Raw genomic sequence first — 25,982 nt, forward strand, 5'->3', positions numbered from 1 at the left:
TGTCCATGATAATGCCTTGGCAAATATAAGGAAGAAGGGAGGAATGGGGGATTGAGACTAATACATCAGTCAGTCCCATAATGTCATGTCATGTTTCTGTTTCACGTTTGCTTTTCTGATGAACAAGCATGGTTAGAGAACTCTGTGCTTTATTCAAAGTCATACTTAAAAAGTGAGGGAAGAAGTCTGACTGTTGTACCATATTACCCTGTGAAGCTCCTAATATGTGTTATGAGGGGAAAATTAGAATCCCCACAATTTGGGGAAATGATGCTTTGATATCAGTATTGTTTTGAATTGAAAATAGTTTTGAATTGCTGCTTTGATTGCTTTTCAACCATAAATAACTATTGATTTACCTTAATCATAATTTATTTGTTGTGTGCTTACTGTTAGTAAACTTATTTGCAGCAATAGTATGTGAGACTTTTAAAGACTCTATTATAAGGTCCGGAGATGTTGTGCTTCAAGTAATGTTCACTTATAATTGTGTTTTTATTGTAATTTTGCATAGTTCACATACATACCCACCAGAAGATAAGGTGCAAAGTGGCAATTTTCATAATAGAGTAACGTTTCCTTTGGAAAGTGGGAGTTGATTGATTAGAACGGAGTGCTGTAGAATTGTCTGTGTAGCCTAACGGGATGTGGTTTGAGAGCCATTTTTCTAGATCAAAGTACATGATATGATTAGGGTTAAATCAGAAAAGGCTGTACACAAAGCCCAATATCTAAAATTGCCTTCCGTTTTCTCAAAAAAGTGGCCCTAATTTGACCTCTCTTGTCTCACGTACAATAGGCAGCATTCCTGGTTACATATTTAATATTCCAGTAACCAGACAATGTGTAGCAGAGGGGGTGTTATTTATGTACTTCCTAAATGATTAGTGAAAATCCAGTCATTTGGTCAATTGTACAGATGCTTCTAAATATATAGATGTTTGGTTGAAGTTTTCACTTTTGATCCAGATGTTTTGGTACTAATTAGTTGTAGTTGTTGTTATGAATCTGATTTTTCTAAGTGCTATAGTATGTATACTAAGGAAATCACTTGTTTTCTTTCTTTTCATTCCCTTCCTCGAAGTTAGGAAAATGGTGAGAGGAAACCACAAAGATTTAGAAGGATAAAGTGAGATTTATAAAGTTTCTTGACAAAGGCAAAGAATAATGCTAACAGTGTAGAATAGCTTGGGTATTTATTTACTTTTACATTTTATTACTAGATACTACATAGTATCATTTGAACTGACTGGGTAAAGAATTATTTTAAGTTTCACCTTTAATTCAAGTTTTTTAAAATTTCTGTGGACTCTTAAAGCTGTAAGCGTTAAGATTTGCTATGTTGAAGTCTGAAGGCATTAAATCATGTATTAGAATAGGTGAGTACTGTACAAAAGCCTGTATTTTGGAGTCTGGGAGAAAAGGTTCAAATACCAGATTAAGACTTGTATAATGTGGCAAGTCACTTAGTTTTGGTAAAACTTAGCTTTCTCACAAATGATATGGGAAAAAAATGCCTGCTTTGTAAGAAGGTTATAAAGATTAATGGTTGTGTATGAATTATGATTTTTATTAAATTTGTTTCATAAATAGCTTAAAATTGATTAATATTACTTTCTTAACTTAGGAAATGACTAGATGTTACATAGGAAGTCACCATTTTAGTTCCATTAATAGAATGAATGAATTCTTGTATTAGAATGACTACTCAGTGTTTGCCCCCTCCATGGCTTTCAGATCTCACTCTTATAGTGATCAGTCCAGAAAATGTCATGAAAATGGCAGCTGGATTATACTGAAGAGAAAGAAAAAGATAATGAGAGAAGGGAATGAAGTCAGGTATATAAGTAATTATAGCCGTGATTGGAAGGAGAAATTTTGAGGTTATCCACAGTAAAATCAATGGACTGTGGTGACTATTCTCTTTTCATTCCCAGAAAAGCATAGGCTAATTGTCAGTCCTTTGGGAATGGTGGTTCACCAATATTGAGAGGGTTAATTTTTTTCACAGATGTGCTTAATTATTAGTAAAGACAAATTTATAACTGGAGGGGGTGTAAGCAAAAAGCTAACATAGGACTCTGTTCTTTTTATAACAGAAATATCTTAACAATTCCTTTATGTGAAAAAAAGAAAAGATGAATTGATGTTAGTTTTCAACCTTTTTATGTGTTCAGGGTGGAAAGTGCTGTGCAGTGGATTAAGAGGGACTAGTTGTGGTTGTATTGGTGTTTTTGAATTTTGTTTTCTGCAATTTTACATATGCTAAAATTAAAAGTAAGTATAATTCTGTTATTTTAAAAGGGTGCCGAGATACTGTAGTCATGGATACCAGATCATTGTAATTGATGAAATGGATTTGTTTTTTTTTTTTTTTTTTTTTTTTTAAAGATTTTATTTATTTATGTGACAGAGAGACAGCCAGCGAGAGAGGGAACACAGCAGGCGAGTGAGAGAGGAAGAAGCAGGCTCCTAGCCGAGGAGCCCGATGTGGGACTCGATCCCGGAACGCCGGGATCACGCCCTGAGCCGAAGGCAGACGCTTTAACGACTGCGCTACCCAGGCGCCCCTGATGAAATGGATTTGAATCAACTGGCAGACTAACTTTAGTAATGAGTTAATGAAGTTAATCAAGCTTGGACACGCGGTCTGTATTCTTAATAATATATATCTAATTATATACACACACTCATATGCATATGTATAAGTACATCCACAAATACGGACAAAGACATTTATGGAATAGACATATATTTATAATATGTGTTTGTTTTCCTTTAATAATTTATTCCTTCAGCTGGTGAGATGGGACTTTACTCCGCATTTCTACAGTATGATTCTTGTTTCATTTATCTATTACTGTGTGACAACACACTCCAAAACTTGTTGGTTTAAGCAACAGCCCTTTTATTTGTTCATGATTCTCAGTCTAAGCTAGGCTTCTGCTTTATCTTGCAGTGGGTCCCTCATGTGGATGCATTTTTCAGGTCACATGATGCTTTCTTTCCAGGTCTCCAGGACTTTGTCTACATAGCCTCTTCTTTTGGTTCTTTTTGTGGTCTTTCCATCAAAATAGCATGACTTCTTACATGGAGGTGGAGTGGTAGTCAGGGTTCCCAAGGGCACACAAAACAAGGAAGCTGTGAGATCTTCTTAAGTTCTAGGCTAGGAGCTGACTAGTGTCATTTATAACACAATTTCTTGGTCAAAAGAAGTTGCAGGACTAGCCTAGATTCAAGGAGGAGGGCATTACATGAGACTGTGCTTATTGAGATCATAAATAGTGGAAGGCATGATTCACTGGAATCTAGTAGTGTTCCCTCTGTACCGTAATGATTTGCATTCCTCCCACATGTAAAATACATTCACCCCCTACCCTGGACCTTTAAACATCTCATCCCATCAGTGCTTCAAGTCAGGCCTGAGGTTCTGGATCTCATCATCTAAATTATGTCCTAGTAATAAGACTTCTTGGTAAAATTCCATTACTTTGAGAAAATACTAGAACTAAAAAAACATGTTTTCTTTTCCAAATCCACCAAACATTAATGGTTAGGCAGGGAAACAAGGAATGCAATAGATATTCCCACACAAATGTTTGTGTGAGAGCAGGGTGGGGCCAACTGGAGACAAAGTACTCAGTAATTCACAGGAATTTTGAGATCCAGTCAAGCATTTAGCACCAACCTCACCTTCTGCCCTGGGGTGGGAGATGTAAATTGGTTGGGGCTCCTTTCTGTTCCACATCACCTTAGAATGGTTCTTCCTGTTGCTTCATTTTGTAATCTGTAATTAACTTTCCATAACAAAAGGTCAATGTTTTCATCTGGGCAATTTTCTCAAGTCTGCTTCCTCATGTTAGAAGTTTTGGAATTCAGAGGCTTATTTGCATTTTGTACTGTCTTTGTCCCTTTTAGACCGAATTTATAATTTCTTTAAAAATGTTGAGGACCCTTTAAAATTTAAATTACAAGTACTCTTTTTCACAAATCTCTGTAAGATAGACCCAACTTCCTAGAGCCAGGAAGCCATGAAACAATTTACTACTCAGCATCTCCAGAAGTTCTTTCTTCTGGGGGACAGTGTGTACAAGCCATGTCTTTAAAATCATTTAGAAGCCCCCTTTTTTGTCTGAGAGGGTTTGAGAAGCACTGCCTTAAGACCTTTTGAAATCATGGGGTGCCTGGGTGGCACAGCGGTTAAGCGTTTGCCTTCGACTCAGGGCGTGATCCTGGTGTTATGGGATCGAGCCCCACATCAGGCTCCTCCCCTATGAGCCTGCTTCTTCCTCTCCCACTCCCCCTGCTTGTGTTCCCTCTCTCGCTGGCTATCTATCTCTGTCAAATAAATAAATAAAATCTTTAAAAAAAAAAAAAAAAAAAAAAAGACCTTTTGAAATCTTTAGAAAGAAACTTAACCGGCTTGTCATTGACTTGATTTTATTCCTAAGTTCATATTTGATTTTTGTCCCGGATTTGATTTTTGCCTTCAGGCCATTTCTATTTTGAGAACCTGTTGCTAGATGAAGATGCTAAGAATGCAAAGTTTTTATTTTTCAACCCAGAACATTCAGATTGGAAATGTTACCTGTAGATTCTGTTAGAAAATGAAAAGTTCCTTCTTTTTGTAGCCTCTCATGCATAGCAAAAATAAGCCAATAAGCACTTGCAGCATTCTCCATGGAAATGTCCTTAGCAAAATTCTTAAGCTTATTAGGAACATTGGCTAATTATCGTAGGTGACAGTTTCTTTAATTATCCTGCCAGTAAATAATTTGAATCCCTTTCCTCAGTCTGAAGTGAGGTTTCCTTACTGCTTTCCCAGCCTCCCATAGTACTCTTCTCAGAGTCCTTTGGTCCTCTTCTTACTGGCTGCTCCTAAAGTCAGTGCCACAGTTTCCAGTTTTGTTTTAGCAATCCCCTCTTGCCAGGTGCCAGATTTTACTTTAGTTGTATATGGGTACATATCAAACCACCCCCAAGTCAGTGGATTAAAATAACATCATTCTGTTTACTCACAGTTCTTCAGTCTGGCTGGACCCAGCTAGGCAGTTCCCATGTTCTTGTCAGCAGACATTTTTGTAGCTGCATTTAGCATTCAGGTCTCCTGGGGTGTTGGCCTTAGCTAGAATACTAGGATAGCTAAGACTGTCCCTGTCTCCTTCTCCCCTCCCCTGTTTCTCCTCCTTCTCCCCCCTTTCTCTCTGGGTGTGTGCAGTTTCAGGAACTACTTCTCCATGTGGTCTCTCTCCATTTGGTCTCTTCTTTGTGGGTGGCCATAGTTCATACATGGAAACTCAGACTCAGCACCTAAGAACACCCAGATGAAAGCTTCCGGGCATTCTTTCGGTTTAGTATTGGAACTGGCACAACATTACCTCTGCTACATTATCCGTACTGAAAACAAGTCCAAGGACCAGTCCATGTTTAGGAGGAATGTGAACCCCATGAGGCAAGCTTCACTGTGGTCCACCCGTATAAGAGAATGTCATATATCTAAAGCAAAAATAGTTTTTTTCCGCCTAAGTTGGAGTCATTCTTCTAAAATCCTCTTGCTAGATTTGATGTTTTCTTAGCCACAGAGAAATCTACTGTTTGATGGCTTCCAATTATCCTATCAAGGAACTTGAGGTGTTTAGACCACCCATAGTCCCAACAAGAGAAGAGTCATGTGAGATGCCTTTTTATTGTCAACACAGAGTCATTGGAGTCTAATTGACATAACAGTGACAGCTCCTTGGTGTGTGTGTGTGTGTGTGTGTGTGTGTGTGTGTGTAATAACCAAGAGCAAGAAAGATTAATTATCCTTTTAAGATTTAGGTAGCTGAGGACAACAGCTGCTCTAACATCTTTCTGAATAAATATTGGTTATTTCACCTGTATGTCTGTGTGTGGGTGGAGGTAGGTTGTAGTTAATATTGATTGGAAGATACAGGAGCAGAGCAGAAATGGAAAGAGAAAGAGGGATCCAAGAAGCCCATAGTTAAAAGAACCTGAAAACACAGTCCTTGGACGACCCTTATCTATACAAATGTGCTACTTTAGAGACACTAAACCACTTGTGCAGTTTTGTTTTAAGTAATATTCAGCTTTAAGGATGATGGAGATGGAAATGATGGAAACAATTTGAAAATATCAACTATTTCTTCTCCCAAGTGATCTGACTTGTAGCCTATTTTTGTAAATAAAGTTTTATTAGAATAAAGCCACACTCATTCATTTTCGTATTTTCTATGGCTGCTTTCATGCTACAATGCCAGAGTTTAGTAGTTTCAATACAACCATATAGCCCACAAAGCTGAAAATATTTATTATCTGGCCCTTTACAGAAAAATTTTGCTCACTCTGAATCTAGGCAAACTCCTGAAAAATAAAAAGGTCACCTGTGAAAATGTTACTTCTTGATCCATTTTCATAGAGCTCAAATGACTAAGATGCAGCTCCATTTCTATAGGGTCTTGTTATCTAATTAGATTGTAAATGATACACTGATCCAGGAAAGCACACCTGTTTGGCATTTAGTCTTTAATTGAATAAAACAAATAGAAAAAGATTTTCATAAATAGTCTCAGTGATAGAATGTCCCAATTCATAATCTCATTTAGAAATCTTGAAAGAAGATTATATTTTAGGGGCATGTTCTTAAAATAGCTAATATTCAGTTACATTGGCAAATAAATAGAATTAATGGAAAATCTGCTTCAAAACCTAATTTGTTCTATATTTTTCACCTTTATACTGATAACTCACTTCCCAGTTAATAATCATTTAAAATATCCAAAACACATATGCAAATATCATAGACATCAGAATAAGTACAAGAACAATTGTCATCATCTTGCTAGATTAAAAAAAAAACCACTGATGTTTTCAAAATCCCCAATATAAAAATAACAGCCAAAAATTAAGTAATTGCATTTTGAGTAGAATCGTCAATACAGGCAATAAATAAATTACCATTATTTAGCATTTGGCAAATAGACTTCTATCAGCCAAAATGAGTATTTTTCATAAAACCTTCTTTAAAAAAAAAAATCTGAAGTAGTGACAATTAACACTTCTTGTGAAATTGCAATGTGCTAAGCATTGTGCAAGAAGGATATATTAATTTTACAGATGAGATTTATGAATCATAAAAATTAGACAAAAGCCAGAGAATACTGCTAGATATGCTATGAATCCAGTGTCTGTACTGTTTCTGTTTTGCTATCTCTGAGATTATGTGAAGGAAGGAATGAAGATAAGTTTCCACAAAGAATTATCTATGTCATGAAGAATTTACAGGACTTGTATTAGAATGTAGATTCTTAGAGGGAAAGAACCTCAGTGTGTTTATTTTGCTTTCTTACCATTTATTTCATTATACCTCCTGCAAATAGGATGGTTGATGTTTTCGGAGATGAAAAAGTACCTTTGGTTTTATTTCAAGTATTGCTGCACAACATTTCAAGAATTCACATAAGCAATGATGCATATTTTCAAAACATTTATTTTTTGTATTCCAGAGATACGAAGACGTTGTTGCAAAAACATATTAAGTTATTAACCTATTGGACTTACTTTATAGGCATTGTGTAAGAGTCATAGTTCAAATGTCTTGCTCCTTGATCCTCATTAACTTAGGTGAGAATTTCTACCTGTGGTTACTGTCAGCTCCCTTGGATTTCTGGACGTTTTTTCTGTGCTAACTTCAGGTTTATAACACCTCTTTGAAATAATTTTTCCTTTCATATATTGAGTCAGAAATTATACGAGAGCTGAAGAATGGTCAGTATATTAATTGGAATAAAGTCTGACAATTCCTAGGCCAAATCTAGGGAGTTGTCTATAACCTTGTACTTTCTCATCCCACATTCCAAAAGGCTTCTCTTACCACTTGGTCTAAAAGACATTGATAGATGCAAATTCTGATTGTTTCAACTACCTGTTCCCAAAGCCCATGCCTCCATCTACCTCTGCACTTTCCAGTCAACTTCAACACATGTTCCTTTGTCAAAATCCATAGTCCTTTATCCCAATCCTTTGGTTGTACATTCCTCTAAATAAAATTCCTATCTCCAGATGGAGCAGGTAATTGAGTCTACAGCGGAGACTGCTAAGTGTACATTAAAACTATTTACTTTTTTGGACACACAGCTAGATTACATTTCCCAGAATCCCTGTGGATAGGGGTGGTCCTATGTAGTTTCAACTAATGTAAAGTGAGTAGAAGGAAAGTATGCCAGTTCCCAGGCTTGGCTCATAAAATCACCTCCCTGTATGATTGCTTTTTTTTTCTTCGTATGCTAATTAGTTGTCAGCTCCTTGGGAAACCTAGGTATGTGATGAGGATAGCAGAATTTATGTCAGCTTAGGACACTGAATGACTACAACTGCCTGGTACAGGAACACACTATGCTCTTGCATGCATTTTTGGTGAGTAAGGAATAAACTGTGTGTTAAATATGGCGGTTTGTTATTCTGAGGTTAGAATAAAGCATTAATTTACTCAGTCTTAAAATAGATTCTGCCAAATTAAGATTTTTTCCTTTTAATACCAGCTTAGGGAGATATTAATTGGCAAGCACTAATTGCTAAATTAATCAGATGTACACATGAATAAATAATGCATACTATCCTTATTTATGTTGCTTCTCAACCGGCTTATTATTGACATATATAAATACAAAATTTACAGAGGTAAATAATATTTAGTATTTCTAACTTTATAAATACAGTGTTTTTACAATATGTAGACAAGTATAGTTAAGTAAGTATATGTTATATTGTGAATATGTATATAATAAATGACAAATGTATTATTCTTTTAACTACTATATTAAACTTCTATGCCAGGCACTACGCAAAGTCCTAGAAACACAACAGAATGCCACCAGAAAATTATGCCTTTGTGGCCCTTACATTTTGGGATTGATAATTTCCATGGATTCCTTTATATTTCTTTATATTTGTATAATGTAAGCATGTTTCCTCAACATTGTATGGTTTGCATGCATTTGAATTTTATATATACATGTATCAGTCATGTCTTTTTTCAACTTGCTCTTCTTTCCCCAATGTTATGTTTGTAAGACTAATGCCTGTCAGTACATGTAACAAAACTGTCAAGTTACTGATTTTTTAAATATGTTTTTTTGGGGGAAGGGGGTATATAGCTAGACTCTATTTGCTAGCCTTTAAAGATATGTATGGCCGTATGATTGAGGTCTATGTAATGAAACATGAATGGAAGTGATGGGCTATTTCTGGCCCAAGGATTTTAACTAACTGACATCTTTTCATTTCTGCTTGCATGATGAAGATGATGACAAGGTCCTAGAGGATGGTGTAACCACAAGACAGAAAAAGCCTAGTTCCTCAAGTGCCACTTGGAGAAAAGCTGACAGCTGATGAATCCCTGTTTCAGATGTTTTGTAAGTAAAGAAATAACTATCCCTATAGTATTTGAACTGTTATACACAGCAGCTACTATTCTGGCTAATACAGTACTTACAGCTTTAGCTCCTTCCTTATATTACTCTATTTCAAGTACAAATATACCACATTTATTTATTCATTCTTCTGTTAGTACTAGTTCTCCTAGTTTTTCAGTTTTTATGAACAATACTGTAGTAAATAATATCATACACATCTCCTTGAACACAAGTGCAGGATTGGTACTGGGGTGTGTGTGTGTGTGTGTGTGTGTGTGTAAGAGAGAGAGAGAGAGAGAGATTAGAATACAGGGTGAAGTTGAACTCTACTACATCTTCCAATTTACTAGATTTTGTCAAAGTTGATCTCCATAGTGCATTGACATCTTAAGATCCTACTGGTTGTTTTTAACATTCTAGAAATGTTTTGGACCCTGAAAAATCCCGAGATTCTTTTTTGAGGTATAGAGCTTAATTTTTATATTTTATTATCACTAATGCTTCATTGGTTGTAGAGTGGGGTAGAGAGGAAACAACAGTGATTGCTAAATTATTATCCACCTGTCATTTATCTTTTTGATATCACCTAATAATCTCATCAACTCTGGAAGGTAATCAGGATATCAGAAAAGATTGATCTTAAAACAAACAAACAAAAAAAGGCAAAGCCATCCAAGGTGATCAGTCAAGATTATACATGGAAAAATGAACAAAACAAATCTACACATATGGATATACATCTTCACTGTATAAAATAATAATAGTATGTCATTTATATAGGTAAAAAGCACAACATAGAGCCATCATCTCAGTCAATCAAAGTTAGTAGGTGTCTATTGTACTTTTAACACTGAAGAGTTTTGTGTTTCTATAAATCTTTCTAGAGAAAGACAGTAATTAATCTAAGTATTTATCAATTTAATGGATTTATGCTAAATATGTATTATACTTATCAAAAGAATAGAAAATTATTTTTAACTTCAAAACTATAAAAAATCAATTTAGTGGGTCCTTCTCAGCATTTTTAAAGAAGTAAATAAAAACAAATCAGATTGTAAAACACATACCAGTAAATACTGTTTTTTAAAACACTTATTTTAGAATTACCATGAAGGGGAAGCTTTACAGATTTGAAAACATTAAGTTTAAACATTTCTCCAGAGGAGTAGGTATCCGAAACTAAGTCAAACACAAATAAAAAAATTAGGAAAAACTTAAGCATTTGTGAGAGACTTAAGCATTGTGTGAGAGAGGTGAATTTCATAAATTGATAAGAAAATAATAAATTACTAAGTAAAAATGGGCGAAGAATATAAACATCATTCACAGAAGAAAGTACAATTAAATTTCAGTTGAACAAATGAAAATATTCTAACCTCACTGATAATTTAAAACAATGAAAAATTAAACATCTATTTACTACTATATTTCTTTCTTTCAAATTAAATAATTTTTGAAGTATATATATTCAGGGAAAAATATGGAGAAATAGAATCTCATAAATTACTTGAAATTGTTCAGAAGATTTTTGGTAGGTTATGATGTAAGAAAGAACGTTAGGGTTTGACGCCGACGGCCAAGAAAGAATTCTTGAGATGTCTTTGGTGCAAAAAGGTGATTTTATTAAAGCAGGGGGGTTGGGGGGGGACAGGACCTGTGGGCAGAAAGAACTGCAATGGTGATGAGGTTGGGGACTATACGTGAGGTTCAGTGGGGTGGGGTCCGGAGCCGACGACCAAGAAAGAATTCTTGAGGCATCTTTGGTGCAAAATGGTGGTTTATTAAAGCACGGGGACAGGACCCGTGGGCAGAAAGAGCTGCTGCCCCGGGTTGTGAGGAATGGCCTATTTTATACCCTCAAGTGGAGAGGGGGCTAGGGATAGCGTAAGTCTCTAAGGAATTTTGGAAGCAAGGTCTCCAGGACCTTGAGGGGGCTAGCTACTGCTGGGAAAGGGTCATTTATTACGGTCTAATAAAACCTTAGTCATGAGACCCTTCAGATGTATATCGGTGGGCCATATGCTTGGGGATGATTGCCAACACGTATCTTGGCGGGGGGGGGGGGGGGGTGGGGGGGGTGGGGAGGGGCGGTTAGAGATAAAGGAAGTTTCCAAAGGAATTTTTATACGTTAAAATAGACTTACAGGATCTTGGTGGAGGGGAGGGGATCAGGCCAGGACTGCCTTTTGTCCTTAGCAAAGTATTAACATCAAGGCAGCTGAGTTCCTAGAGGAATGTCACCATGCCTGTTTCAAGGACTTGTCAATGGGCTGTAGGTAATAAGGACTGTTTCTTTGTCCTTTAGGGCAGCCAGGAGTGCCTGAGGAATGTTGCATACATCCCATGGGTGGGGGGGGGGGGTTTGCAGGGTGTCAGCTTCTGCTTTGTCTTCAGCTTGCCTTCGGTTCCCTCTTCAATGGGGTCAGAAGAAGTGGCCCATTATATACTTTCAAGTTGGGAGGGCGTTAGGGATAGTGTAAGTCTCTAAGGAATTTTGGAAGCAAGGTTTCCGGGACCTTGAGGGGGCTAGCTATTGTGGGGAAAGGTCATTTATTACCATCTAATAAAACCTTAGTCATGAGACCTGTCAGATGTATATCGGTGGGCCATATGCCTGGGGGATGATTGCCAACACGTATCTTGGGGAAGGAAATTGCTAGAGGAATTTTTATACCTTAAAGTAGACTTACAGGATCCTGGGGGCCAGGGGGCAGGGGGGAGGTATCAGGCTAGGATTGCCTTTTCCCTTAGCAGAGTATTAACATCAAGGCAGTTGAGTCTCTAGAGGACTGTCACTCTGCCTGTTTCAAGGACTTGTCAGTGGGCTGTAGGTAGTAAGGAAATTTAATAATTTTTCTTCTGCCTTTGTTTCCCACATCAGGTTACATAAAAATGCTTTAATAATAGTTACATTTTAGAAGTAGGACTTGTTTTCTTATGATAAAGATATGTTTTCATCATGTACTCTTTATTCTTTGTATTCTTTTTATCATGTGCAAGTATAAGTTTTGGGGTTTGGTACTCTGATACTTCAATTTTCATTTAATTAATAGCAGAATATGAAGCATATTAGCTTACTGTTGCTGCATAACAAATTACCGCAAACACAGTGACATAAAACAACACATATTATTATATAAAAGTTGTTTGTAAATCAGGAGTCCAGACAAAGCCTAATAGAATCCTCTGCTCTCAGCTTCACAAAGCTATAATCAAGGTGGTAATTTTTCTTGTAAGGAGGCTCAGTTGGAAAAAAATTCTACTTCCAAGGTCACTCAGGTTGTTGGCAGAATTAATTTCCTTGAGATTATGGGACTGAAGGCCCCAACTTCTTGCTGGCTGTTGGTTGGAGGCCAACCACCCGCAGCTTCTAGAGGCCACTCAAAATTTCTTGCTCCTAGAGGCCACTCATATCTTCTTGTCACTTGGGTTTCTTCAACATGGTTGTCTACTTCATCAAGTCATAAAGGATGATCTGTTTGAGAGTCTTTAGACAGAGATTGCTAGCAAGGTGTGAAATTTTACATAATGTTATCATAAGAGTGACCTCCAATCATCTTTGCCATATTTCACTGGTTAGAAGAAAGTCACAGGGCTCACCCACATTCAATGGGAGGGAAATAATGCCAGAATTAATACCAGGAGCATGGAGATTATAGGGGGCCTAAAATTTATCCAGCACATGAAGGGAATATTTAATATTAAATAGAAATGTAATGAATGGCTGACATGATAACTATTCTAAAACAAACTATAACTAAATAAACAAAAAGCCCCCAAACAATATCCTGGTGTTTCTTATATGTCATTGTCTTATATATAGTAATCCAAACTGAATGTGTTATATGCTTTATATAACTTTGTTCTCTACTTTTCAAGATTGTCTGAAATGTCCTTATCTATAATAGAGTCAAATTTTTAAGTACATCTAGATTTTCTAAATATTTGGAGGCCATTCATGAGATATTCATGAAAAGTTTAAATAAATTCCTAGTTGTTTCCTTTGTAATCAACCTCATAACTCTTGGATACTATAGAAAGGCAAATTTAGATTTTTGGAATTTAAACTGTGCTGAGATAAATTTCAGGACAGCAGGAGATATAACTCAGAGAGGTTATGTAAATAATTAACCTTTGAAAATAACACTTGCTATGCAAACACACATATCAATAAAAATAATTACTAGATTCTACTCACCTTTAGCCAAAGATTGCAGTGGGTAATTTAGAGAACATTTGAAATACTTGCGTATCATTCAGTGTTACCTTTTTTCTGGTTCTTAGTATTAATAAGCCAAACAGCAAAGCTTCTGTGTGTAGAAAGTGTGTAAAAAGAGACACAGTGATCATCTGATTGGCAAACAGTAACAGCCCTTTCATGAGAAAAAATGATTTAGGGGTTTACGACAATAAGCTGATTTTATAAGGTATCAGTGTTACTCCTTCAGTGACAAAAGGAATTTTCTAACAAAAAGTCTGACAAGGAGAAAGTGGTGTTGCTGTAAGAATAGAAGATTTGCCCTGAGTTTGTTTATTTGTCAATACGTGGTCTTCACACAGAATAAAATATAGGAATGTAAACAGACACCTTTTTTGGTTGTGAAGCATTCAAATAGCCCTTTAATTATCCAATCTTTTTCAGACACTATTGAAATTTCCTAGCTTTTTAATTCTTTCTCTAGCAGATTTAAAATAATTACCATCTTCATCCATTTGAATATATGTTAAATGGGATTATGATGCTTCCATTGTTAAGAGTGGCCTCCATTCTCCATGACTGAAGACCTGGCAAAGGTCCCTATGGCCTCTCTGAAATTTTGACAATTTTTTATCCAAGGATTTCATACTTGTGATATATTTTATTTACATTACATTGAGGTATTTAGGTGGAAATTATGTTATTCTAATGTCACACATTCTTTAAATGTTACAGTAAAGGGGGAGGAAAATCACCCTCCTGTGATGTAGATACTGGTTTTGTTTTCCACTCCCATCTCCAATTCAGCCCCCTCCCTCTCACTCTTGAAGCTCACACTTTGTTACTCTTCTTTCAGGAGTTGATGCTGCAAGCTCTTTTGATTGTGTACGTAATTTTGTCTGTCAGATATCCTCTCTAAGATGGGGTGTACTAGCTTCCCATTTCTCTTATGTTTATATTACATATATATATTTACTTGTAAAATATATATAATAGCTTCCCAGATAGCTTCCTGTCTTACAAATGTCACCCCAAATAATCCATGCTTGTATTTTAGTGAAATATTCTAACAAAAATGACATATCTGCATATTAATAAAAGGGTAAATAATGGTAGCAGTGATGACAGTTTGTGAGTGTGCACCATATGCCACATCCTGAGTGCTGGGCCTGGTGCTTCACACCTGTGGAGATGCTGTTCAGCTTGGTAAGAGCATGGGCTTCTGTGTCAGACTCTGTGCTTTGCCATCCTGGTTCTACCACTTCCTGGCACTGTCTGTCTGTGCAGATACTTAATATCTGCCTTGAGTTTCCTGGTTTGTAAAATGTGAATGATAATTTAGCTACTTAGGACTTTGTTAGGGCAGTAAATGCACTGATTTTGTAAACCACTTTTTCAAAATGCATGGTACACAATAAGCATTCCATAAATGTTCATGAATATTCCTAATTCTAAACCTCACAACTATGCTACTTTACAAATAGCAGTCTGAGGAGAGTTTTTTGTAGTCTAACAGCAGAAGGGGCTGTTAGAATAGGTGAAGCCTGAATGGTAGGCTCCTAACTCACTTCAGCACATCACTTTGCTGTACATGGTTAGGCGGTTTAAATTTGTGACTTGATAGCAACATGAGGATAGAACAGGCTGCCCCAACCCTAGAGTTGAGTGGTAATGGGCAGTGAACTCATTACTGTGAAGAAATGAAGTGTGAATCCCCTATCATCAGGTCCGTCCTACTGGTAGAAGGAGAAGAATAAATAGCTTTGTGACAATGAGCCTGTGATCTAATCTTGCATTCCCTCAAATATAAACCGTAGCCAGTAATATGATTTTCTGTTTTTGTTTATTGGAAAGACTGAAGTAATGCATATTATTAAATAAATACTGCACTGAACAATTTAAATAAGCAAAGAAGATTTTATTTAGTCTGTTGCAACAGGGGGGGAGATTGACCTTAATGGGGTTTAGGACATGCTACCCCAAGATATGGCATCTTGGAATATTGTATATTTTAAGCTGAAGAAATTTGAGGACGTGGCAGAGCAGGAAGGGCACTTTGCCTTCCTCTGCCCCTTACTTTTCTTCCCTGTAATACATCATAACATCCTCATGGGAGAGGCACCCTCCCATCCTTTTCTCCAAAGACATAGGGACTCCAAGAAGAACCCTGACAAACAGGCTTTGCTAAGTGCTGTCCAGTTTATTACATTTTCCTCATACTCCTTAACCTGTCCTATTCCTCCACAACTCTGCACTCTTCATGGAACCTAGCATAAGCATATAGAGGTCTAACTCTTTGGGTTTTCATTTCCTTAACAAAGTCTCCTGTCCTGTAAACCTGATATTAAATAACTTGTATGTCTTTTCCCATTAATCTGTCTTTGTAAGTTTAATTTTCAGACCTGGTCAGGAATCCTAAGAGGGTGAAGAAAAACTTTTTACTCCCCTCCCCAGACTCAATTCCATTGAAACATGGTGGGAGAGTTAAGTGCTGAGGTGAGCTAGTGGGAAAGTACTAGAAGGTATGAGGAGGGGTGATGTTTGTCAGTGTGATTAGGCCGTTTGTGTTTGTTAATTGTTTTTTATCTAAGTTAGGCTTCTACTCATTCAGAAAGCCTGGAAGATAGGAACACTGTCTTTATTGATGATTACAGTTTGAAGAGATGGTTTGCAGGTCCTTAAGAAAGGCATTTCTGAGTTGTCAAACAGACAAGAGACTGGGAGAAGATTTAGATCTCAAAGGACCAGAGAAAAATTTACAACTGCAAGTTTTCTGCAGTAATGCTGTAAGGGAGGTCAGGAGCTTGTAGTCTAGAAGAAACCTATCTAAAGTTTAGTAAAGCTGAGGGGATTGTTAAGTCCATCTTGGTCAATATACTTTATTACAGATGGTTTACATTATGCCAAGATCTATACTCACCAACAGACATCATCATTATTGTTGATATTATGACTTTGAGTAGAGTTGCTTTCCTTCCTAGGCTATTTAATATCAAATCATAGATCAAATGTGATGCAATATAGACAAAGAAACGACAAATATTTAGAGATGACTTGGTCCATTGCCATTGTATAGTTGAGGAATTGATGATCCATTACAACAATTTCTGAGTTAAATACATCCTTGAGTCAGAATTTTAACACAGACAAATAATTTGTCATGACAGTTTCTCCAGGGAGCATCAGAACAAAATTGTATTGGTAAAGGAAGAAAGCAAGTAGAATAAAGTGAACTTTGGAGGGTCATGTTGGTGAAGTCATGTTTAAAAATTAGGCTAGTCTGAGTTGTTTGGTTACATTCCTGTATCTAGATTAAGTGGTCTTCCATGTTGATGTTTTAGAGGGAAAAATTCTTGTACTTTGGTCTCCTCAACCGTACTGGTAGCCCCTGTTTACCAAGATGAGGAGGCAAAATGATAGCAATAGATATCCAGCTGCCCTAATTTCATTTAACTTCTTTGCAGAATAGAGAATAAAATTTCACAATGTTACTCTTTTTCCACCAGTTAACAGAAAACAGAACTTGGGTAGTTGTTTTTACTAAATAAATTGTAATAACTCTGAACCAAGAATATGATAAAATCATAAATATGAGATTTTTTTAATTTGAGATATTAATACTTGACTGTTTTCCCCATGCAGCATTGTTTTACTCTTAATAGATCTTCTTTTTTTTCCATTCTCTATTCTTTGTACTTTTTTTTAATTCTTACCTGGAATGCTTCCATCTTTTACCTGCCATTCAGGTAAACGAGAATAGGAAGACGGACATCGTTTGGAATTGTGCAAACTGTTTTACATTTGCCAATTCAGTTATTCTCAAAAAATATCAAAATAACCCTTGTGCATCGTTACCATTATCATTTTAACTTTCTACTTCCTTTTCATAGCTTCTAGAGCAGCAATGGCTAAGAATGGCTATACTGCAACACTAGGTTTTTCTACCATTAGGAATGGTATAGAGAAAATCCTGTTTTTTAAGCAACAAGATTCCCCTTAGAAAGAACTTATTTTAGATGAGTACTTTAATTAGCTACTTTGGATGAGAGGTAAACCTGTAAGAAATTTCTTAAATGATACAAGATAGTCAATGAGCTGAGTTGCAAGTTACACTGTAGGGTGGCTACTTCCTTGGATTTCTTTACACAATGAGGGTACACAAGAGGTCAAGCTGAATTGTTTAGAACATTAGAGGAGATTAGAAGCTGTGATGAGAACGAGGGAGGACAGGTGAGATGACTGGCAACCAGAAAGGGCCTTTGGAAGAATAGCAGTGATGTCTAAGTGGAGATTTGTTTTAACTTTACTCTGTGTGATATGGTTTGACTTTTACCTGTCTGTCTATGACATTCTCAATAAATTTTATTTTTCTTGTTAATGCATTGAGAAAATGGATGTGTTATTTTTTGGCATAGGGTAAAGTACTGAATGTGGCCCTAAAGCTGTCTCAGAAAAGTCCTCTAAGATCTGTGTAAAACTTAGGAGGTATTCTTAGGACTCTATCATATATATGTGTTTTATCTGTCTTTTCTCATCTGTTAGTGAAGAAGAAAAAGACAAATGTATTCAAAGAGAAAATCTAGTGAAGAAGAAAAGAGAAATGTGTTCAAAGGGAAAATGTAGCCAAGATTAGAGACCTAGGAACAGCATCTTTGTTTTGGGCGAATTTTGCTACCTGGCAGTAATGGGTGGGGTGCACGGATGGCTGTTTAAATGTGTATGGACCAAAGATTATCTTTGAGGAAGCCAGACACAGAACTTCTAGAAAGTCATATGTCTCTAAGGGCCCAATGGCATCTCTTGTATGAGATGTCTCATATGAGTGTCTCATTTGAGGTAAGATTGGGTTTCCTGTGAGCCCAGTGGCTGTCATTCACTAAATTTAACAGATGCATCTAAGTTAGTAGCTTGGTTAAAATCTTTCTTTCATTGTTCCCAAATCCTAAGTGGAACCCAAATTTGTATTTGATTCTTGACACCTCAGTAATGATTCTGCTCTGGGACAAGTTTTTCCGTTTTTATAGTTCATCAGAGTTTAATTCAAAACAACACATATTCATTAAATATTTGCTATGTGCCAGAAACATTGATTGGAGTTATGGAATATGGGGAATATAGGGGTGATTTTTTTTGTTCTTTTAATAGACTTGTTTTCCATATTTCACTATCTCATCTCATGAGTTTTTTTCTGGTTTATCTGTCTTTCTGACTCTGAATTTTAATTATTGGCATGTCCTTTGGTTGGCCAGATTTCTTGCCTTGTCCCAATTACTGGCATATTGCTCTTTTCGTCCTGTTTGTTTAAATAAACTGAAATCTATTCTAGTCCTACTATGTTGATTAATGTATGCCTTCCAAGTTACTAGTAGCATCTCCTTACTTGGCCTTAACATAATGTTTGATGTACTGGTTCATCAATGAATATTTACTGTTTGGGGAGGAAAAAGGAAGAATTCCTTATTGCTTTTTTTTATATGAGTTCTTGGACAAGTGTACTTCCCTCTGAGAATTCTCTCCGTACATACCTCCCCCCTCCCTCCCTTCTCCTGAGGACAGTTCAGGAGACAGGTAAACAGAGCGGTTTGCATTCCCCTACTGAAGCACACAACAAATCCTTTGGCAAGTGTTGCTGGCAGGATATAAAAAGAAAACATTAGCTTAGAAAAGTCAATAGCAGTATGTAAAATGAGCCTCAGTTTTTCTTCCTTCTTTTAAGGTAATGAGAGTAAATTTAGCCCAAATGTATTCCTGCTGTCTGGTTTATTTTAGAGCAATTTAAGAAATAATTCTCCGCTGTTAGGTTCGTGTTCAACTTTGAAATCATCAGTTTAGCAATGGTGAGCTGTTATCTGTAAGTTAATTCAGCTTCAATTTCAGTGGTTAAAGATACAAAGTAACTCAAATTGCCATCTTCTTGGTTCACAGATAATTCTGGGAAAATTGGAGCCTAGATGACAGGGGAACATTTTCTCTAAAGTTAATTTAAATTAACAGATTCAATTTCATATGTGTTATGAGTTACCTGAATTTCCAGATGGGGACTGTAACATTTAAACAGAAATCCCACCCAGAAGTTATTCCCTCCACTGGCACACAACCTTGGTAAAATCATCTCTCAGAAACGTGTCAACACAGGTGCAATGGAATATAATCAGCATAATTTTCCACGACAGACGTGACTTTGCTAGGAATGCAGAAAGAAAAGAAGGGTATTGCTGAAGATTTCAGAGGTACCATAATTCAAGCAGACTGATTTTGGAGGAGAGCAATATTTGCTAATATTACTATTGGACAAAACCAAATAAATATATTACTAGACAAGACTAAAGCCAGAAAATCCAATGAGTAGTAAAGAATGTCAAAAGTCACTGAACAATTTATATGCAGTAGTTAAAATATAGCTTCTGCAGAGGTTCCTTTACTTCACTTTTACAACTATTTTCTGGCTTAAACACAGCAATATATTTTAATATTAGAATTGTGGAATTCTAGATCTGAAGATATGATTATCTTGTAATAACTGAAATGAGATTTAGGTGACATAAAATATAAACTATGATTTGAGAGTTATATGTGTGTTAAGGCATATACATCCACCCACAAATATGATTATGGATCTCTGTATCTTAGGTTGTAATGTAAATTATATTTTGTTTTTAAGATAAATGAGATCACACATTAACCTGATAATCAGTCTAATGAATTGGAAACATTTAAAAGAAGATTGCCATTTGAACACCCATTGTGTGCCAGTTTCACATACATTTTCAAATCAAATTCTAAATTGATTTTTAGGTATTGATATCTTTGAACCAACAAGTCATGATATGTAATGTCTGTCCTTAATCTTACTAATATTCTAGAATTTATTTTTTGAAGTTATTTCCTTCTGTTTAAATGTATTCATATAGAATATCCTTTTTATTTTGACTCTTCTTTATCTTTATACATGGCATCAGCCTTACTGTATAATATCTCGTAGAAAATTGATAGGTCAAGAGGGCTGTATACTACTGAACTTTTTCAGTTCTATACTCTCTAACCTATCACCAGACACCTATGTTATTTCAACTAGTGTCATGCTTTGTTACCACATTCAGGCACCTATATGGTGAACAAGCCAACAGACCAGCACTTCTTGCTGCTTTCACGAGTAGTTACTATCTATGAATTTTCCCCAGAATCTTCCAGCATTTGTAATGCATAAGTAGAATACCACATACAGTAGCTGGTTTCCAAAGATGACCATCATTTTTTGCAATATTCCTGCCCTGGTATGCTTTCTTCTTTTTGAATCTGGGTTGCCCCTTGAATTCTGAACCAGCACAATAGATTATTATGATGTTTGTGGATTTCCAAGGCCAAGTCAGAAGCCTTGAGGTTCTCAACTAGATTCTTTTGAATTTTTCTTCTTGAAGTGATCTTTCTGTGAAATCAGCCTGCCTGCTTGTGAGCAGCCCCGGTGACATGGAGACGGCATGTGCAGGGGCTTTGGTCTATATTCCTAGTTGAACTCCCAGCTAATAGCCCTTGTCTACAACCAGCCATGTGACTGAGCCATCTTGGACTGTAGATGGCTTCTTTGAAGTAGGAGCTACGTCTTATTATTATTATTTTTTTCTTCCAGGTTTTAAATGTGTATTAGCCCTTCAGAAGTTGGGTAAAATTGTTATTTGGATTAAAATCAAAATGGAAAATGTTCTCCAAAGGGTACTAAAGTCTACAGAGGGCATCGATGTTGAGGGACATGGTTTAATAACTTCTTCTTAAAGTTGAGGCTTGGATTGATGTAAGTAGTTTAACTTAGAATGGCAAAAATGCCAAAGGCTTAACATTTCTCAGAATTGTAAGCCAGAAAACAATGATTTGTTAGCAGTGAAAAATATTGTCAGGTACATGGATTTTAAAGATTACTCATTTTCACTTGACATTGGAAAGTAGGAATAAAATCCTTATGGTTGCATCTTCCAGTTATCACAAGGGATTCTCTGAATGTCTTTAAATCGTTAGGAAATCAGAAACAGTAAAACCCTACAGAGCATTTAGTGAAATCGGTGTAGACATATATTCTTTGTATACTTTTAAAGCTCATCAATCACATAAGAATTGTCATGTGAAATCTGAAAAGAATAATTCTTAAGGTCTAAGAAACATTGGATCTCAGAAAAGTTTAACTCTTCTTTTCAGAGCAAAGAAGTAGGGAATAGTGGGGAATTTGGGGAATGAAAAACTCTCCACTGTCCTGACAACAATAATTCAGATGTAAGTGGCCCTAACAAAAGTACCTTGCTAGCACATGCATAATCATTCCCCGAAATGTTTCTTTCAACATGTGGCCACTTTACTTAAAAAAACCTTCAGTTAAAAATGTAAAATGTTTCCTCTCATGATCAGCCTTAATATCTTGTAGTGGATACAAGATGGACACAGTAGAATCAGTTAAAATGCCATTTGTGACAATTCTCTGTAAATTTTTGGGCTCTAAATTTTTTTCTTTTAGTAGTCCTTTACCATTTAAGCTTCAAAACGAATGTAGCACAAAGAAATTTTCATGTGGGGGCTTTAGTAAAATGATGATTCCATTAAAATGAGCTACTTCTGTGAATGCTGAAGGGAGCATCAGCTGAAAACTAGGGGAGGGACGTGGAGGGCAAAACTCTAAAAGGAAAGCTAGGACAGTGGAAAAAGATGCAGAGAATAACTAATAGGTGTTCCATACATGTCTGTTTCCCTTTGCCCTACTTTATAATTTTGACTGAAGTCAGAAACAAGCAAGATCAACATCTTTTTATACTTGCACTAGGAAGGGTTCATGAAAATGAGTAAAAGAAAACCTTTGAAAAATGAATATTGTTTAATAATATTAGTAATCTGGTGTAACCCAGGAATACCGTGTCCTTGGAGTCAACGTTATACGCTCAGGTTCATCTCATCTTGCTGCGTTCTACATATTCATAGTCTTTTTGGTACATACTTGCCACTGACAGCTCAACTCATTACAGCAATCCAAGGCAGACAGAAAACATAGTGCAAACATATATCTCAGGCCCTGCACCGTCAGTGAAGGACAAAGTAATAACATAGGGAAATTTCTTCTTGCTCAATTTGGGTAATATTCAGTCCTAAGTGTCCAATTCTGTTTTAAGCTACATATCAGCATATAGCATTCTGCAATTTTAAATCCAAAATTAAAACAATTTTATATAACACATAGGAGTAAATACAAAGAACAGATCAAATGAAAGGATGTAAAAGGTAAGAAGGATTATTATTTTAAAAAAAGAATTTAAAGTCATTATTTTGGTGTGGCAAAATACGGAGAATAGGTGTCTTGAAGTGATCTTCAAGCTAATGGAATTGAATAATAAATTCAATTAATATCTTCTTTATGGGTCACAGTGTACATATTGAACATAGGTATTATGCAAGGGGAATAAACTTACACTAGACTGTTATCAAACACTGAAATAGAAAACAGTGTTTCTTGGTAGGGGTGGGTGGGAAACTCACAAACTAATAAGCAGAGAGGTAGCAGAATATACATGGAATTCCAGCTTTCAGTATATTTGGAGAGATATGCTTACACGTGGCAAAGCCAGACTGCACTTGCCATGGTAAGGATTCTAGTAGAGAGGGACCACAGTCAGTATTTTTAGGAATGCAGACAAGAAACTTGGATGCAACTCTGAAATAGTGCAAGTTCCTTAATTAAGGATGTGGCCGTGTTAGAAAGTAAGGTATGGCCCAGGGGCTGGTTCTTCACTGTGCTAATTTAGACCTGATCATTTCTACTGTTGGAAATGGATAGGAGATGAGCTTTTAGGTTAGGATTGGTCTATCCTCAGTAGGTCTTATATAAGCATTGTTATAGATGGGAAAGTAGATACTCACAAAGGTCAAATAACTTACCCAAGATTATATAGGTATTTAATGACAGAGTTGATACATTAATAGAAGTAAGAAGGGCCTATAATTTTATTTGTTTATCATCTTCATATAATGAATTGGGAAGCATTGTTATCTTAACAACTGAGCCACCCAGGTGCCCTTGGAAAACTTTCTCCCGTATCTTATGAAATAATTTGAGTCTATGCATTAATCCGTTTCCTGTGGGTTTTGTAAAATTTGTATGAGGGAACAGTTGGGTAGTTGTGGGTTTTTTTGTTTTTGTTTAGTTTTTGTGTTTTGTTTCCATTAGGGGGTGGTGGAAGTAGTCAGGAAATGCTGATCAACCGTTCGGTTTCTTCGTCTTTGGTTTTTTTAGGTTTTCTGTTGCTTTTTGAGTCAATTTTTGTTACATAATATTTTCTAGAGAAATTTTCATTTTAATTATGTTTTCATCTGTATTATAAAATTATTAATTTAAAAATAATCTCTACTGATGTGTATCTGTGGATTTTTCTTTCCTTAGGTGTTTTGTTTTTATCTCCTTACTTTTTCTTGATAAACCTTCTAAATTTGTGTCTATTTAATATATCTTTGGCTTGCCTTCATTATGATTTTTAAAATCTTAAACATTTTTATAACTTCAGTTCATAACTTTTTAAAAGTCTGTTTCTGCTCAATCAATCTTTATTGTTTCTGGGTGTGTTTCTGTTAGTTAATTTTTCTACTGGGTTCGGGTCATGTTTGCTGCTGCTTCATATGCCTAGTAATTTTTTAGTGAATTTATGACATAATGAATGATGCATGTGAGAGTGTATGAGATTTGTTATCTTTCTTTAAAAAGTGTTGAAGTTTGTTTTGGCTCACTTGATTCCTTCAAGGTTTGATTTTAAATTCTTTTAGGGCGAGACTAAAGTGTTAGTCTGGTCTTACTCCTTCTTAAGTGTGACTCTTAAGCAAGCAGTTTCTACTGATTGCCTTAATCTTGAATGAGATTTTTACAGTCTGACTGCTTTGAATTTGGATGTCTCTTAGTCCTTTTGGGATGTTTGGAGTTTGTTCACTTGTAACTCCCTGCCGTTGTTATTTGCTTAGCTTCATAGAGTTTCAGCTTTACATTCACAGATTAGTATGATGTCAGAGATTCAAGGGGATCTAATAAAAATGCCAGGAGTTCAGTCTCTGCCCTGCAGATTCCCTCTTCCTCAACTTCCCCAAAGTCTGAGAAATATGCTTCCTCAAATCAGCAATCCCATTATTCTCCGCTTGCCTTCCTCATTCCTGGGCCTCTGTCCAGAAATTGCCTCCAGGCAGAAAGCCAGAGCAATGTAGAGCCTGCTTTCTTTCTATTCTCTTAAGGATCATAGTCCTGTTCTGCCTGTTGTCCCAATGTCTGGAAACATGTTTTTCTTATATTTTGTCCACTTTTTAAATTGTTTGCAATGGGAAGGAAAGTTCCCCTCTAGTTACTCTTTCATGACTGGGAGCTGTACTACATTCCACTCGTTTTTGATAAGTTTTACACATTTTTGTGGTTTAATCTTTAATGTCATATAATTTTCAGTATGATTATTTTTAATGTGGAATTATTTCAAAGTGGGATTTTTAGCTTTCAACTGTATTTTTGAAAGGCTCTTCCTTGTTACTGTGTTGTAACTATATTTCTTTCTTGTTAGCATTTGTTCTGAGTTTATTTGAGATAGCATTGAAAATATAGGTGAAATAATGTATTTTACTTAATTATTGTTTGCAAGGTTCTGTATATATCAGTCATATACATTACTATTGAAGTAATTGAACCTGCAAAGATTTCGGTTGTTTATTCTATCAGTTTTAGATTGAGTAGTATAAGAACCTTCCAATATAATTCTTTGATGCATTTATTTATCCTCTGTGTAATTTTAGTCATGTAGTAAGCTGCATTTAGTCAGTAGTTTCAGAATTTGTATATCTTTCAACTGTATTAATTGCTTCCAGGCAAATAACTTTTTCCTCTATTTATTTTTTGTTACTCCAAACATCTCTTTATTTTCACCTAGTGAAAAAAAAATGCAAGAGGCAATTATTTTTTCTCTGCTCTATTTTTTTATTAGTTTTTGTACTATTAAAAATGTAAATTTACTTCCTAAAAGAATTTACAACAATAAAATGAACACATCAGTAGATAGACTTCATTATTGACCTAAGAGGTGACAGCAGATGAGCTGCAGGATTCCAAGATCTCCTCCTTAGGAATTAGTTAAATTTTCCACTGAGAGGGTTTGTATCATTTGGTTTACTCTTATTTTAGTTATGCATTTGCCTCTTTTTTCTCCTGCATTTTCAGGGCTAATATTTAGTGAGTTCCAAGCAAAAGTAAAGGAATATATAAATAAAAGAAGTATTGTGGGGTTTTACCGACTAATTGCTACCTAGTTTTAAGTTTGACTCTCATTTTTGTTATTATAGTACCATAGGCTAACTTCAGTGCGAAAATTGGGATAACA

The 25,982-nt window shown here is 35.9% G+C and overlaps 1 long non-coding RNA gene across 1 annotated transcript in view; it reads left to right on the top strand.

Annotated features, from left to right (window-relative positions):
- LOC148107706 (uncharacterized) overlaps positions 1-25,982 on the top strand; it is a 127,960-nt gene that overhangs the window by 15,294 nt on the left and 86,684 nt on the right. Inside the window, exon 2 of the long non-coding RNA XR_015721723.1 lies at positions 9,302-9,413. This is a non-coding gene — a long non-coding RNA (uncharacterized LOC148107706). The remainder of the gene's footprint in view (positions 1-9,301; positions 9,414-25,982) is intronic.

Source organism: Ursus americanus, chromosome 26, assembly GCF_024610735.1.
Source record: "Ursus americanus isolate L20-20 chromosome 26, mUrsAme1.1.p, whole genome shotgun sequence".
NCBI lineage: Eukaryota > Metazoa > Chordata > Mammalia > Carnivora > Ursidae > Ursus > Ursus americanus.